We start from the raw sequence: 16,681 nt of genomic DNA, 5'->3' as shown, positions 1-16,681 counted from the left end.
TAATTTTTGGGATTTTTTTTACAAATTTATGCTATTTCCAACCAGGATCCTGGTCGAAATTTTGACTAGGATCCAGGTCCAAATTTCGACTAGGATCCTGTTCGAAATTTCTGCCAACTCGTGTAGCCTAGTCGAATATTTTTGACCAGGATCCATGACCTGGAATTCGACAAGAATCCTGGTCGAAATTTGAGTCAGCTGTTATATCCTAGTCGAAATATTTTGTCCAGGAACGTCGACTTGGATTTCGATCTCAATCCTGGTAGAGCTTATGGTTCAATTCCTGTAGTCTGGTCAAAGTCTATTGACTAGGATTTACGACCTGAAATTCGACTAAGATCCAGGTCAAAATTCCAGTGGTAACTTGACATGGATTTGGACCTCAATCTTGGTCGCATTAATGGTCTATTGTAGGGCCTCTAGTCAAAGTTTTGGGATCCACGACCTAGAACACGACCTCAATCCCGGTCGAATACATGGTCCATTTTAGGGCCTCTAGTCAAAGTTTTTTGACTAGATTCCACGACCTGAAACACTATCTCAATCCTGGTCGAATACATGGTCTATTTTGGGGCCTTTACTCGAAGTTTTTTGACTATAATCCATGACATGAAACACGACCTCGATTCTGGTCGAATACATGGTCCATTTCAGGGCCACTAATCGATGTTTTTTGACTAGAATCCATGACATAAAATACGACCTCAACCATGGTCTTGTTTTCTTCCTTTTAACCATAATTTGTTTGGACTTCTATTTTGTAAATTTTATATGGGACGACGGGCCTACCTTTCTAAATCCAATTTGGATTGGGTTAATCAGCTTATTTTCCCAAATCCAACTTGGATTGGGCCAATGTGCTTATTTTTCCAAATTCAACTTGAATTAGGCCCATGGTCCTTTAGTTGTTTCTTTTGGGAACTTTGAGAACTTTCCAGACTTTGGGCTTTAACTTTTAGGCCTTCAGCTTTATGGCCCTTTAACGGTTCATCTTTCCAAAATTTTCTTATATATTATAGTGAGTGAATTCACTTCTTTCTCACTTCTCATTCGATAAACCTCTCATCAAAAGCTCTTTGTAATTTCTGTCTTTCTTCATCTTGCTTTCTTTAATCCTATAGTTTTCCAGCGAAATCTTCAAATCTTCATATCTTCTGTAGATATGTTTATTGCATTCTTCATACTTTTTCAGTTTTTTCCCATTTTCTAGGTTTTTTCGATGAATATCTTAATAGATACTTTGTTTTTCAGATGAATATCTTCATCTCTTCTGGGGTTTTTCTATATTTTTCAAGCATCTATTCACTATGTTCTTTATTTTTCATGTATTTCTCAGATGGCCAAAATGAACGTGGCTAAAAATTCAAGTGAATTCCTCATTCGATCAAGGTATTCTTCTTTGATTGATATGACCAATACTCGGGGGATGAGTATCCGTATGACGCTTACATTGATGTGTTCGATAACGTCAACAAGTTCTACGATGTGAAGGAGCTGGAAAAAATAAACCTCATGTACAAGGTCGAGAAGTCCTACAAGCTGATTTTGGCTAGTGCCGTAGACAAGGCTTTCCATCGGAAGAAGGATGTGTTGTACGTCTTCAGGGATACTATTAGGGCAGGTGCCAGGTTTCCCTTTCACCTCTTTATTCCCATTCTTCTTGTTATGTTGGGATTAATCCCTTCCAACTTCCTCCAAATGCTTGGAGGTTAATTATTTGTTTCTTATCATAATATGCTAAGCACAATTTGGCTACCATAGTAGCTAATTTCAGGAAAAAAATTCAGTTAAAAAAAAGCCCTGACAAGAATCCGGGTTGTATTTCTTTGAACCAACGCCCTACAATCCCCCATGTTGTCAATGGAAAGTCTATCCCATTAGGGCAACCTCTTCTCTTCATCTTTTATATAGGTAGTCGACGGAATCCCCAATGATATAATATTGTGCGAGGAAGAGGCAAAGGCCTTCGATATCCTCACTAAGGATAATGGCACGTCCCATTCCTGGGACCTTATTAAGAAGACAGTTCTCTTCGATCGTGGGCTCTCACATGTCTAAAAGTAAGTTTTAGCTTTAGTCCTTATTCTTTTTTATACTTTTTTTAACCTATTTTTCTGGTTTTAACTATTGCTTAATCCTTTATGCAGCGGCTGCTAAAATAGTAGATGTCACCAAGCCTAAAGACTTGGAGACCACTAGGATAAAGCGGGCTGTAAAGCTTTTCAAAAACCAGTGCCTACGGGATCGCTTCCCTGAGTTTATCTAGTCTAGCATACCTGATATTTATCCGAGTTTCATTATATTGTGCTTTTTTACATACTTTTCCATGTTCATTCATGCACACTAACTCAGCTTCTAAGAACTCATTTCTTTCTTTAAGCTTCTTATTATCAGCAATCAAACTATCACATTCAATAGTCTTACATTTAAAAGTAACATGCAAAGAGTACAACAAAGTTTTCAATTAAGACATATTATCAATATCAACAGGAAATATAACAGAAGGTACCTTATTAGTTCTTGAGGCATTCTCTCCATGAGCTGCAATGGGTGCATAACATTTATCATCATTGTCAGTTTATGATGAATCCATCCAGTTTATATTGGAATTTTTTGTGACCAAAGTTTTTCCCGTTTTCTTGGGGTACACAATTTCTAGATGTCCCCTTTTATTACAGTTGTAACATGTCACCTTGGTCGTGTCAAACTTCCTTTCCTTGTTGTTATAACCATCACTCCTTTTGAACCTGTCTTTGCCTTGATCAGAAAACCTTCTGTTGAAACCAACTTTTCTCAGTGGTTTTCCATTTCTCATCCTTCTGAAACCTTTCACCAGTATTACAGCCATCTTAACCACTTGAGGATCATCCATTCCGATTTCAGAATCATCATCAGTATCTGTGTCAAGATCTGATACATTATCAGTATCTGATTCTTCCATAATGTTCCTTCTCCTTGACCTCTCACTTATCTTTTCTTTGTCTTTGTGAGTCTCAACATTAAGAGCCACAATGTTCATCTTCTGACCTTTTCTATTCTTCCTTTGTTGGATCTCCATGTCATGAGTATTCAGCATTCCATACACTTCATCCAGAGTTTGAGAATCAAGATCATATTGATGCCTGATTATTATGGCATGTGTATCCCAATCTTCTGGAAGAGCTCTCAGAAATTTTGTATTTGAGTCTTCCTTTTCATATTCTTTTCAATCCAATGGTAGATAATTCAGTAGTATTAAAAATCTATCATACATGTTAGTAATTGACTCATCAGCCTTGGCATTAAATTACTTATTTTCTAGCACAAGAACAACTCTTCTATTTTTCTTTATTTCCATCATACCTTGACACTATATTTTCAAGGCATCCCATATTTCCTTTCCAGTCTTACATTCAATAACTTTGTTTGACATCACATTGTTCAAACCATTGTGCAGAATATTCCGAACTTTAGAATCTTTAAGCATAGAAACTTTTTTAGCTTCTGACCACTTTGATTTTTCTTTTATGGCAGAGTGTTCAGGAGCATCTGAACATAGCCACATTTTATGTAGGATATTGAGGTCCTGTTTTGATGATATCAACATATTCATCAGCAATAGCTTCAAGGAACATCAATATCTTTACTCTCCATGTAGAGTAATCAGCTTTCTTCAATATGGAAATTTCATGTTTTCATACTTACGTTCAGAATTCTTGACCTTTTCAAATTAACAGTCAATTTGACCGCTCAGATACCACTTGTTATCCTGTAAAGTAATTGTTTAAGGGGTTTGGATACAATTACTAAACAAATCGATGTATTATGAAAGTAAAGTAAGAACAGATGAATCAAATAACAGTTTATATTGATCTTTAATAAACTATTACAAAACTCTCTTAAAAATAATATTCTTAAGAGCTTCTAGATTATACGAATACTCGAGTTGTGCACTACAAATTGTGATAACCAATTCCGTGTTTATATACTACACAACTACAAATCAGTCATCTATCAATTATAATTAATATTAAAATATAACTCTAATACTTTACATATCTAATTCAACTACGATCCTATAAATCATGACCTTCTGATTTATCTCGCAGTCATGACTTATCATTCAAGTCATTCTTCAACGGAAAGCTTTGATCAACGGATAAATACTTTAGCTTCAACGGATAATCAATTATGTATATCAATGGATGATATCGAAGCTTTCAACGGATAATCATATTTCAGTAGATGATCATATCCTGATTGTGACATAAATCCTGATCTTCGACTTAGCCAATTCTCAACAGCTATATATGTTTCCTCAAATAGTCATTTTAAACAAATAATCTGCTTATTTAAATAAGAATTTCAAAATTTGTAAGTAACTAGCAAGATTGTAATGGCTCAAATAGAGAAGGTCCCTTAATTTTCTTTTCCACAACCAACAACTATTAGTCTCTTCTTTATTAATTATGTAAGCCTCCATAAATGTTTAAAATGCAAGCATCCTTCTAGTCTGACTTACTTCCCCATTGCTCTGTTCTGGTAAAATTAAAATTTCAGGTACTGTTAGTAGCTGCCTGGTGACATCTAATATTTCATCAATTATGTGTCTTATTTTATTTCATTTTTTATTTACATTTCAGAAAGCTTTGGAAGCTCCAATAATTTTAAATCTTAACACTGACAAATGTTTCTCTAGACCTTATGGTCTCTCTGTCTCTCTCTCTCACACACAAACTAGTCAAGGAGAAGGTAAGTTATTAGTGTCAATACGTCTAATATATTTATTGGTATGACTTATGTCGAAAAACTCTATTATATGAGTGCCCTGTAAATAACAGTATGCTTTGATTTATTTTTTAAAATAAATGGTTTTACATGTACCAATTGTAATCTAAGTGAGATACAAATTATGTCTTGTCACTTGGGCCTGCCCAGAAGCACCTAATAAATGTCATAGATCATACTTAAATATCATAAAGATGAGATATACAACTAATTAACTAAATAAATTATTCATGTTATCTTAATTTCTCAATTCTTTAGGTGGGATGAACGTTAAAGCAAATAGAGATGAATTCTCACCATATGCAACTATGCTTGCAACACAGGTTGTTTCAACAAGATGCAAGGTCTGGTGTTATTTCTATCGCTATAGACTTGCTTGAAAGTCCTCTTATTGCATGAAATGGATGATAATGACTTTGCAATATTTTCTCATATAAGCTGGCTGGTAAATTGCCCACGAGAACTTGGAATCACTGCTCTTCACATCAAGTTTCGCGCAACAGGCGGAAACAAAACAAAGTCTCTTCGTACACTTGCTCGTTTAGGAATGAAAATTGGTCGCATTGGTAATTCTTTTTTCCTGATTAGCTTATGAATTTGGAAATAAGTAGGCTATAGCCATGTAAGGCGTTGATAATTGACTTTCTATTTGCCTTTTTTCAGAGGATGTTACTCCAATCCCCAATGATAGCACTTGCAGAAAGGGTGGTGGAAGAGGAAGGAGGCTATGAGTTCTGGTACAGCAGCACATAGCAAGTTGCTTTTGCTTTTAGTACGTAAAAATTAGTATAGTATGAGTTAGCTAATGTAATGCTTGTATTTTATTTGAAATGTATGTATAGTATGGTATGAGTAATATTTTGGTATTAGAGTTGTAATTTGGATGAGTACCTTTATGTTTCTGTTTGAATGTTTTTTGTTGGGATGTTGCATTGTTTTTGTTCCTAGTGGCTGTAAATAGTACCAGGATGGCGTGCAATTTACAGAACATTAACATCACAATGGTACATATAAATCGATGTAAAAAATGTACAAAAGACATCATACAAAATAATATTAAACGAAAATAACTAAAAAAACCAATGTGAAATAGTCATTTGACAAAGGTTCTGAAAAAAAACTCAATGTATTTTAAGTCAAATAATATCGGTTAGAGAAATTGGTTGATGTTAAACAAAAAGATTTAACATCGGTTTCGTGAAGAACACCCATGTCTTATCCATCATTTCACATCGGGAGGCTAATTTAACCGATGTCTGATCAAACATTTCACATCGGGCAACTAATCTAACCGATGTCTGATCAAGCATTTCACATCGGTTTGTTCGAAAGAATTTTAATAAATGGCTTTTAGAGCTTGTAGGTTTCATATTTTAATGGATAAATACGTCATAATATACTCATATTCACCTAGTAATACTGTAATATAAGCTGAAATTTGTTGTAAAGACATCACTTTTAATCTTAGAACCGATGTATAGCATTGTAATAGACATCGGCTGTTAACCGATGCCAAAGGCTGATGACATTTAACATCACACGCGAAGACATCGGTTCAGGACTTTTTTAACATCGGTTCTGAACCGATGTCTGATCCCATATTTCTAGTAGTGACTTGACAATACAACGAGTATTATTCATGTTGTAATTCACTTTACACACAAAATTTGTTAAGTTCTTTGATTCAGAGGTTTACGTTTTCATTACTGCATTAGATTTTAGTTACAGAGGGAGGGGAACTGGGGAGAGGAGGCGAGAAACAGACTCTAGACCTGATGTGCCCCTAGTAAAAATTTTGACAATGCTGACTGTTATGTTTGCTAAATGAGTATATAAATGAGGTTTCATATAAATGAAGGTTGTGGATTTGAATCCAGGAGCAAGTACTTATTTGGTAAAGCTAGTTTAGTGGTCAAATTATGTCCTTAGCTACATGTTAATGGGACCCTGAACAGATTGAGGCTACAAAATGGATGGTCAACAAAGTTCATCAGTGAGGTTTGTTGATTTATGCAAGAGTATTATTAGTTATGGTCTCATCTTATTAAATTTATTTAGAATATGTGATCAGTTATCTTTTGTGCAATATATCTTTCACTATAATGCCTTGGTTTCTCTATTCCTATCTGTGTTATATGCTGCTTTTAATAGGTATAAATATTATAATGTTTTGTAAGTCGTGACATTATATAGATTAATCTGCCTATATATGTTTGCTTAAATTTTATTTTGCCTTTCTTGCCTAGATTGAAAATTTACAGGTCAGTATAATTCTCCTGAATCTAGATAGTATGAAATATGAGATTTTCTAGTAATTGGCAATGTAAAAATCTATTCAAAAGTATCTGTAGCTTGGTTGATATATTATTACTTTTGTCAAAATAATGCTTGATGATTACTTTCTTCACATAGTTTGTGTCTAAAAATTGATGTGCATGAAGTTAAACGCGCAGTGCAAGTTTTAGAAGCAACTCAAAGCATAAGTGAACCAGTGGCAAATTTTTGTTGAAATATTTTCCTTTGTTAGTTTAAAAAGTGAACATGAATGAATTTCACTTAATTAATTTAATTACGATCACTAATTAACAACTTGCTAAACTAGAATTTTAGGAAATGGAGTTAAATTTTACTTTTGAATTAGGTATTTTTTGACTAGAAGAAACAAAGTTTAAGAGACTGAGATTCGGTGTTCGCAACAAGTTTACCACGAACTGAATTTTAACTGTAATATCTTATATTTTCAGACAAGTTCGAATTTTAACTGTAATATCTTATATTTTCAGACAAGTTCTAGTTTGATTGAAGGTCACTGGCAATTAATGTTTACAACGAGACCAAGAACAGCCTCTCCAATTCAGGTACTATGTCATCCTTTAGGTTTGGATTTATTTTTGTTTGTGCATACCAAAGTAGCGGTCATGTGTTTTATATCTACTTGTTGGACTTACAAGGAAAGTATGTTTAGTGTTAGATTTTTATTTTTATATGCATTTGTACAAGCATGTAATTTTTTTTATTTGTAAGTGTGACTAGTTTTGTTCATTATTTTTGTCAATTATTAGAGCACACTTGTAAGTGGATGTTGTGTTCAACTATGAGTAGAACTTCATGATTAATGTGTGTTTGGCTTGGATTATTGACTCCTGATATTAGTTATTTGAGGTGTAGATTTATATCTTGTACTTTATGTTATGCATTTCTTCATATGCTTATGTATAGTTCAAGAAACCAATTGCAAGTCATGTTGTAAGACATGTATAAAAACATGAAATACAAACTAGTGTGCTGCTTGTATTGAAAATCTACTTTCATTTATGCAGGGTTTCAGGTATGCCATTCTCTAGGAAGAGGTAAAAAATCTGGTATGGGTACACTTTATATATGGATTGCATGGAATGAACGGAAGTCTCATAAACACATCGCATCAATAATAATTTTGCTCAACTTTGCGCAACATTTTCATATTATAATGACAATGGTATTCTTTTTATGGATAATGCCCAACTTCTTAGTCGGATGGATTATTTTTACAATTATATTTATAGACTTTCATCATTTTTAATTTTAGATTAATGTGTTTTACTTTTTTAAGAATGTAATGTATTTTACTTTTTTAAGAATGTAATGTATTTGGTGTGCTTGCTTTGGAACAATATATCAAGGTATATACTATGACAGTGGTGTATTTTGGTAAATATTGCTTGTATTTCGTATTATTTGGTAATGAAATGAAAATTTTATATATTTTTAGTCTATGCAAATTTATAAAAAAATGGAAAGACAGGCCCACGTGCGGCGTCCATACTTGTGGCCCACCTGTGGCCCTCAATATTTGTAGAGATTGTCAAACACCTGTTGTAACACTGGTCTAGTCCTATTGCAACCCTCGATGACGTTGCATTAGCTTGTTTCTATAACAGATATTCACGCTTGCAATAAGGTATGTCGCTGTTGCAATATGATTCTTTCTCAATGGCTAAAATTACAACCCTCAAAAGCTTTGCCATTGCCTTTTTGGCACCCATAGCAACAGTTTTTTGCCCTATAATAACGCTTGTTGGAAGTTGTAGTATGCAATATATGTGGTAGTGTTTATATGTAAAGTGCATAGTAATGAATGTTACAGACCCACTGACTACGTCTTTGTCTTTTTTACTTATTAAAGAGATTAAAAAATTAAGGAGAATCAAGGAACTTTAACTTCGAATTTGGCCGAGTATAACGCGTGTGGTCAAGTTCTTGAACTTGTTCTTTTTAACAACAAGTTCAAGTGGTCAACCGTGTTAGATTCTTATTCAAGATGTTTACTTGAGAATTAAGAATAATTTAATAAATATAACACCAAGCTTAAATAATATTTCAATATTTGAAACAAAGATTTTGACCACTTAAGGTAAATACGAGTTTAGAGACATTGGTTTTAAATAAATAAAATAGTTGTCTTTTTTTACCTCCAGTTATAAACTTAAGTGCAAGGACTTGTAAAAGTGTAAAATAAAGCCGGTAACTCTTCTAAAGTTTCTACTAAGGCTCCAAAAAATACTACATGAATAAATCAAGAACAAGTACATTTTTATGCCAACAAGAATGAAACTTGAAAAGCAAAGTGTATAAATCATATATCTAACAAGCATGTGTCCAAGTACACTTAATATACATAAAATATCCAAATTATGACTCTTGAATATACAAGGTTTCAAGTTCTTCAAATAGAGAGTGACCTACAAGAGAAACAGGATAGTTATAAAGCCGAATAACATACAAAATAGTCGCGCAAAAATTCACCGTAAAACTGTCGCAAGGGGGTGGGAGCAAGAGCTTCTTTTTAAGCTTCTTCAACAAAAGCAATTTCTGCCTTGTAAATAGGCTACCTAAGTAGGGTTTGGGGCCTTCTAAATAAGGGTGAAGAAATATGTGTTTTTATGTGAGAAAATGTGATGAAGAATAAGACAAAATCAAATTAAAGAATGAGAGGTTTAGGTGTATTTTTATCACCAAAAAGTAATAATTTTCTGCTGAAAAAGTAAGCTAATAAATTCCTAGGCTCAAGGAATGTCTGACACATTTTTCTCAATTTGGACATGAATAATAACCGAACGGTGCACTTACCGATGACCAAAATATAGTTTTTCAACGAAAATGAAAAAAATATTCCACAATTATGAAATTTTGGTAATCTCCAAAAAATGTTTAAAATCTCACCATCAAACTCATTGATTTAATATGAATTTTCACCGACTCGTAAATTAATTGCGCATCGAATTTTGGGGTCCTAGATTAAAAGTCATCCAAAATTGGTCAAATTAATCTACAAGTTAATATGTAAAGTTCAAGATTTCAAGTCTAAAACATATCTGGAGGAATGTTTTTTGGATTTTTCGAATGTTAACGGAGCGAATAAATACACATTTATCTTTACACACCAAATAAACAAAAGTTTTGACTTGACATATAGTAAAATGTAACATTTCTTATAAAATAATGACTATAAGGTCTGAGAAATTATTAAGTATAATTAAAAAATAATTTTATATTGATAATAAGGATTTACATGTATTCCGGATTTACGCTTATTTTGGAGTAAAAGATGTGTTTGGTCCTTTGGTATTATAAATTGAATTAAAATATTTAAAACTTATATTCAGTATGTTTATGATCAAAATATTTGGGTACGATATGCTTATAAATCAATTGAATAGTTTTAGATTGTGAAACGAGTGTTTAAAAGTTCTCCACATTTTTCCTTTAGCAGTTACCTAAGTCTATTTGACAAAAACAAACTAGAATAGAATATATCCGTAGATTGACAAATAATTTACAAACTAAATAAATATGTAGGGAAGCATTTATGATTTATTTATCCAGAATATCTGAGTTCGACTCGATTTTGGAGAGTGGCCCACATAAAACCTTATAAAAAAAAATTCTAACTATATTAGTGATAATACCTAAGTTAAGTCCACCTCTTTACTCTACATATGAAGCCATGTCCCAAGACTCACGATGGGCAATCTATCATGTCCATAAATTTGACTAATAATTATATACTAAGGTAAAGTTTTACCACCCAGATCAATGATACCCTCCTCCTCCATATACGATGTTACCCTCCTCCCAGAAGACTCGTATCTCTTGGACCATCCTTTAGTACTCAAGAACAAGGGGAGGCTTACATGGAAGTAGTTAATATGACAACAAATCATAAAAAGGGACATGCCATCATGTCATGTCTGTCACCAAAAAGGAGCAAATAGCTGGACTAGAAGTTAACGGGATGTAGCATCAGCTATTATAAATAACAATCTAAGTCACATAAATGCAGACCCTCGAATTCACATAAATACTCTGATGCTCACATTTACTCTCACCACTTAAGCATTCATACCACTCAGAAATAGTAACCCTCAAACATTAAGTATTTATTTTCCAATTATTGTTTCTTGTTATTGTCAACCACTGGTTACTTACTCTCATGCCGTAGGTGTTTGACGACCATCACCTTCTTGTGGGCATTGTTTTACAGATTCCCAGCCATCAGCTACAACACATCTCCGTGAAAACATCAACAGAACATGGTATATTTGGTAGAGTGAAGCAAGATGCAGTATTATTTGGCGCTAGAAGGGGGGCTTTTCTTATGAAAAACCTCAATCAGTTTAACTTTACGTTTCAGCAAAAAAATAGGAAATTTCGGTGAATAAAGATCAACTAAATCCTTTAATTAGGTGACATGTATTCATCAAGAAGAACATCCATGAAAATTAAAATTTTACACACTCAAAAAAATTTCTAATTCATTTCCTCACCCGTGTCGCCTCTTTGAACTATGAAGAAGAGTAATCTCAAAGAAGAATGTTTTACTAACTCAACTTCTTTTTTCACCCTTGCGGCCTCCTTGATGAGTAAGGGAATGTAATTTCAAAGTAAGAAATTTTACTAGCACGTGAGAGAGAGTAATCTAAAAGCACATTAATTATTGTCTCTAAAATTTAAAAAAATGTACTATCTCTATAACTCGCTAACCTCTTTTCTCGTCATTGTTGCCTTATTAGCGGGTGAGAAAGGTCCTCTTATAGAAAAGAATTTCTATATTTTTATGAAATACTATTATCATAGCTCCATATATTCACCTACATGGGTGAAGAGGGTCCTCTCATAACTCCATATTTCATCTTATCGTCTCCTAGGAGGGTGAGGGACGGTCTTCTCAACGCCTAAATATTCACAATCCCAAAATTTAATCAATTGGGTCATGGTGTTAAATCAATTCACAACTTCTTATATGCCAAGAAAAATCATCACATTTTGAAATTTATAGATTACATTGGTAAATGTTCATTTGGCAACCAAGAAAAAATTCCCTCATTCGTGAAATATCCTCTTCCAAGGAGGACATTATTACCCACAATCCAACATGAGAACTCTGCATGGATGACTACTTTACCTCGATAAAAAGTGAAGCATGGCTAATATAATTTTTTATAAGGCTTCCAACTCATTAAAGTCATAATATTTCCATGTTTACTAATAATGAGGCTTATAGTACAAGAAAACGGTCAATAGATATCACCAATTTAACATCGGTTGCATTGACGACCGATGTTAAATTGTTTTTGAATATCATTTTTTACAAAATCGATGTTAAAGTAATATTCACACAACAGTTGAAGTAACAACGGATGTCTAAACTAAATTTTAAAAAATTATAAAACACGTGATACATACATTTACGATTACTTAAAACATTTCCCCCTTTTACATATAAATCATTTCCCCCGTCAACCCATTTTCATTTCCCCAGCTCTTCACAAACTCACATCCACTTTTCTTTTTAACTGAGGCTCTACTCTTAATCTACACTCAAGAACATTCAAAACCTAATTCAAACCCATTATATACAATCACAAACCCTAGATAGAATCTTAAATCCAAACTTAATCGAACACTAACCCTAGATTGAACCACTAATTCGGTCAAACCGTGGAATCAAACCCCCAAATATCATATATCTAATTAGGTCGTAGCCTCGGTTCTTTCTTTCAACTAAAACACTCTGTTCTTGCATATGAATCTTTAATCTACTCGATTGTGCTATTAACTAAGTCGATTTGTAAGTGTGTCTCTAATTTTCATTTCAAACTTCAATTTTTGGGTTTTAATTGAACTTTTTTTACGGATTGGTTGATTCTTCATCTTGGGTCACCTACAAAGTAAGTTATTTTGCGATTTAAGTTAATTATGTATGCATATCTCTTTTTTAGTTGGTATATATTTGGTTTTTGTTATATATAAGCATGTTTCTCCAATTAAATTTTTTGTTTTTCATGCTTTTTTTGTTACTCTTCTATTTTTAACAGATTGTTTGTTTGTTGTTGTCGTTTACAGGCTTGTTTGTACTTTCTTGTTTGATGCGCTAGCTTTCGTCGTTGGTTCTCTTGTTTCTTGCTTTTTTTGTTCTTGTAAGTCTCTAAATCTATTATAATAGTAAGTATTTCCTGATGATGAAATTTCCATTGAGTTGATCATAATACTCATGTATACGACTTACTCATGTATACGACTTACGTGTTAGATTATATACAATGCTCGATTGATTAGTGTGGGATATAGCTACATTATTCTGCAGTTGTTTTAATTTTTAAATTCCTTGTGTTAATAAGAACCTTTGATATATTATGATTTGAATCAAATTATCACTTTTGGGAAGTGAAAGTACAAATTTGAAGTTCACAATACACTGCTTCTTGAAAGGTTACAGCTTAACCGTACTCAGAAAAGATCAAGTGAAGTGGTTGGATTGCCAAATGGGGATTTTCAGCCTTTTTTTGCTGTTTCAATGTCGGTGCTCAAGGTGCTCCTGCTCACTGCTCTTGGATCATTTCTTGCGGTGGACAGTATCAATATAGTCGGCCAATATACTCGGCCATGATGAACGAAAACATCTAAACACTGTATATGCAGTATGATATATGGTCTCTTGCATCAATTTTTAGTACTTTGAAAGTAATTTGGAGTAGTCAATAACTCTAAATTAATTAGAAATTAACATTCACGTTGTTAAAAAAAACGCAAACTTGAAGTTCGAGAAATATATGCAAATAAACCTCTTAGTACTTTGTTTCTTGAGTGTATATACTATTAAATTATTTCTTGTGGTTACATAGAATAATTTTATGTAAATCGGTTCTGGACTTCTGTTTATAATCATCTTAAAGGGATTTGAGGAGAACTATGGTGATGCTATACATTACTCATACTGCTCATGCTATGAGGAAATTTTTTAGTTTAGCGTACTCTTGTTCTTTTTGTTGTTGAGTTATAGTTCAAACATATACTTGACCTCTTGCAGGAATGGAGCCATCCCACTTGTCACTCTGATAATTGGTGCATGCATACCCCTTGTACCAGTTTGTCCTTCAGCGTCAGTTTGCACTTCCACCTGGGATGAATATAGGTATACTCATCAATCCTCGCTTTAATTATTTAGGACAATATAATAAGTAATCTGGCTTCATTGACATCTGGGGAATAAAAAGAAAAAAACTTTAAGTGTGTTGAACTCGTCTCTGTTCGGTGTGAGAGGAACCATGATATAGTAGATCGGCAAAGGTGAAAGCGAGTGTTCTATGATTATGTTGTGTTGTTACGCTTGTGCTTTGGTGTCACTCTCTTTTTGGTGTACTTCCTTCATCTGGCTGGTTGGTTATGTTTTGCTGATCTACAGTATTACATTCCCTGGTCTTTCATAGAAGCGTAGTTCTTTCGGTTCTTTTACATGTGAAACATAAATTATTGCTACCACGTAAACAATCTGTTGTGAGTAGTTAAGATTCCTTCAGCTAAAACAAAATAATTAGCATGAAACTCAGTTTTTAAGAACCAAGGTTGGTAGGAATTACAAAATTTAGATAACACCAAGGTTCATCATCGGATACTCTACTTGTTTGCAAATAATGTAACAGAGGAAAATCAGAACACATATTTGATATGTTCATCAAGCTACAATATTATTATACTAAAGTGTGTGAGATGGTTCCTCCCTGCAGGATGTATGAGTTAGGCAACTATTTTGTTAAGTACGTTTGGAATTATTTACTTGCTGACTTCATATTTTATTACACTAGATGTTCCCGGGGATACTGTTTTGAGAGCCTTGCGACAGAAGGTCCAAGAAGAGCTGAAGGAGATACATCGCATAGATTATAATGCATTGAGTCCCAAATTATGGATCAACATATATACTTTTTTTGTAGAGATGATGGTGGACGACTTATACGCACAGAGCGCTTAAGGACAACAGATATAGCAGAGAGTTAAAACTAAGGGTTACTGGCAGGTAACACAGTAACATTGATATAACTCCAAAATCCACTGCTAGTCGTTAATTTTCAGTCATGGGTTTATAAACGATTCTAGCGATAGTTATTTCATATCTTCATGACCAGACTACCTCGCTTCTTTTCTTAAAATCTTCCATTTTCTGTACACTTAATGCCACCATTTCTATTTTATGGTTGTAATTGAAGAAGAGATAATTCAAGTATTTGGTTCAATAAGCCATTAATTTGGGAACCAACTCATCAATTTTTACGTAATGTTAAGAGTTTTCCATGTGACTCTTTATTTGTATGTAATTTAGAAGCTGACGATTGACAGGGAGAAGTTTGTCTTGCTTTTGCGGACGAGATGTTGGGCTGGCTATACAGAACTATCAAAGAGAGTAGGATTATTAAATTTGTGCATTAAACTTTCAGTGTTCTACTACAGGAATGAAATTGCTTCATCAAAAGATATTTCTTTTTAATTTATATGCCTTACCATGATTATTATCCATCTTGACAATCAATACTTTTTATTTGAAATCAGATGAGCAAGGTTTAGGTGTATAAAAATAAGGGATACTCTGATCAGCACAGGAAGTGAATTCCCCTTGTTTCCTATAACAGATTTTGTATATATAGATATGGACTATTTAAACAGCTCATAACAAAAGACCGAAAAGAAGAAGATGCAGAAAGTTGGCTTGAGGTGATAAGATTCCACTTGTTGCTTTCTTTTAGGCTTCACCATGCATCCGATTTAGCAAAGAAGGCATTCTTTTGGATGTTTCAAGAAGAATGTATACATTATGGGATGTAGTAGATGATTTGGAATTATAAATTGCAGAACATTATGTATTGCTTAGTTTGGTGATATTCATGGCAATTTGAAAGCTTTTTGCGAAAATTTATTTTTGGTATTTTTTGGTAATTTTTTGGGAACATAATAAATGTATATAACACAGCATCCAGATGCTTAAAAACCTATGTGCTTAAAAACCTATGTTAAACATAATAATAATACATCATATTGTGCCTTTAAGACATCAGTTTTTGATGTCTACTTTGACACTTTATTGGGTTATTTCACATGTGTTACACACTGATGTGTAAAGGAGTATATAATATCGGTTCCAAAGGAGAATTGATGTCGTAAAACACTCTAGACATCGCTATGGTTTTGAAACCGATGTGTCATAGATAAATAGACATCTGTTTATGAGTAAAAACAGATGTATAAAATGCTCTTTACATTGGTGCAAAACTGATGTGAAAAACTATGACTTTTCTCTACACCCACCTAGACATCAGTTTTGAAATTTTTAGACATCGGTGCAGAACTTATATTTATTGACCCTTTTCTTTTAGAGTTAATGTCAAGTACTCATAGCATGCCTCAACCTGGACAGAAATTTGATCTAAATGTTCAAACATCTCTCAATCTTCAATAATTTTTGGATTTTTATAATGCAAACAACATGAGATTATGTTATAGATGACAATATTCACACCATCCTTTCACTCAAAGTTGGTCGAGTCAAAAAAGATATTTTAGATAGTTCTTGTCTATTTAAAGAATGAAAAATACTTGGAAT

The 16,681-nt window shown here is 33.3% G+C and overlaps 1 long non-coding RNA gene across 2 annotated transcripts; it reads left to right on the top strand.

The window, feature by feature from the left end:
* The first annotated feature begins 12,549 nt into the window (after positions 1-12,549).
* Positions 12,550-15,939, top strand: LOC141702946 (uncharacterized). Of its 2 annotated transcripts, XR_012567306.1 has the most exons (6): positions 12,550-12,977; positions 13,153-13,226; positions 14,117-14,221; positions 14,892-15,103; positions 15,424-15,487; positions 15,634-15,939. It is a non-coding gene; the product is annotated as an uncharacterized LOC141702946 (long non-coding RNA). The 2 variants fall into 2 exon arrangements; XR_012567305.1 differs by lacking the exon at positions 15,634-15,939 and having other exon boundaries at positions 15,424-15,624.
* Positions 15,940-16,681: the final 742 nt, after the last annotated feature.

The sequence above is a fragment of the Apium graveolens genome, unplaced genomic scaffold (assembly GCF_009905375.1).
Source record: "Apium graveolens cultivar Ventura unplaced genomic scaffold, ASM990537v1 ctg5958, whole genome shotgun sequence".
In the NCBI taxonomy this organism is placed as follows: Eukaryota; Viridiplantae; Streptophyta; class Magnoliopsida; order Apiales; family Apiaceae; genus Apium; species Apium graveolens.
The sequence above is the reverse complement of the archived record's forward strand: the minus strand, read 5'-3'. Positions and strand labels throughout refer to the sequence as shown.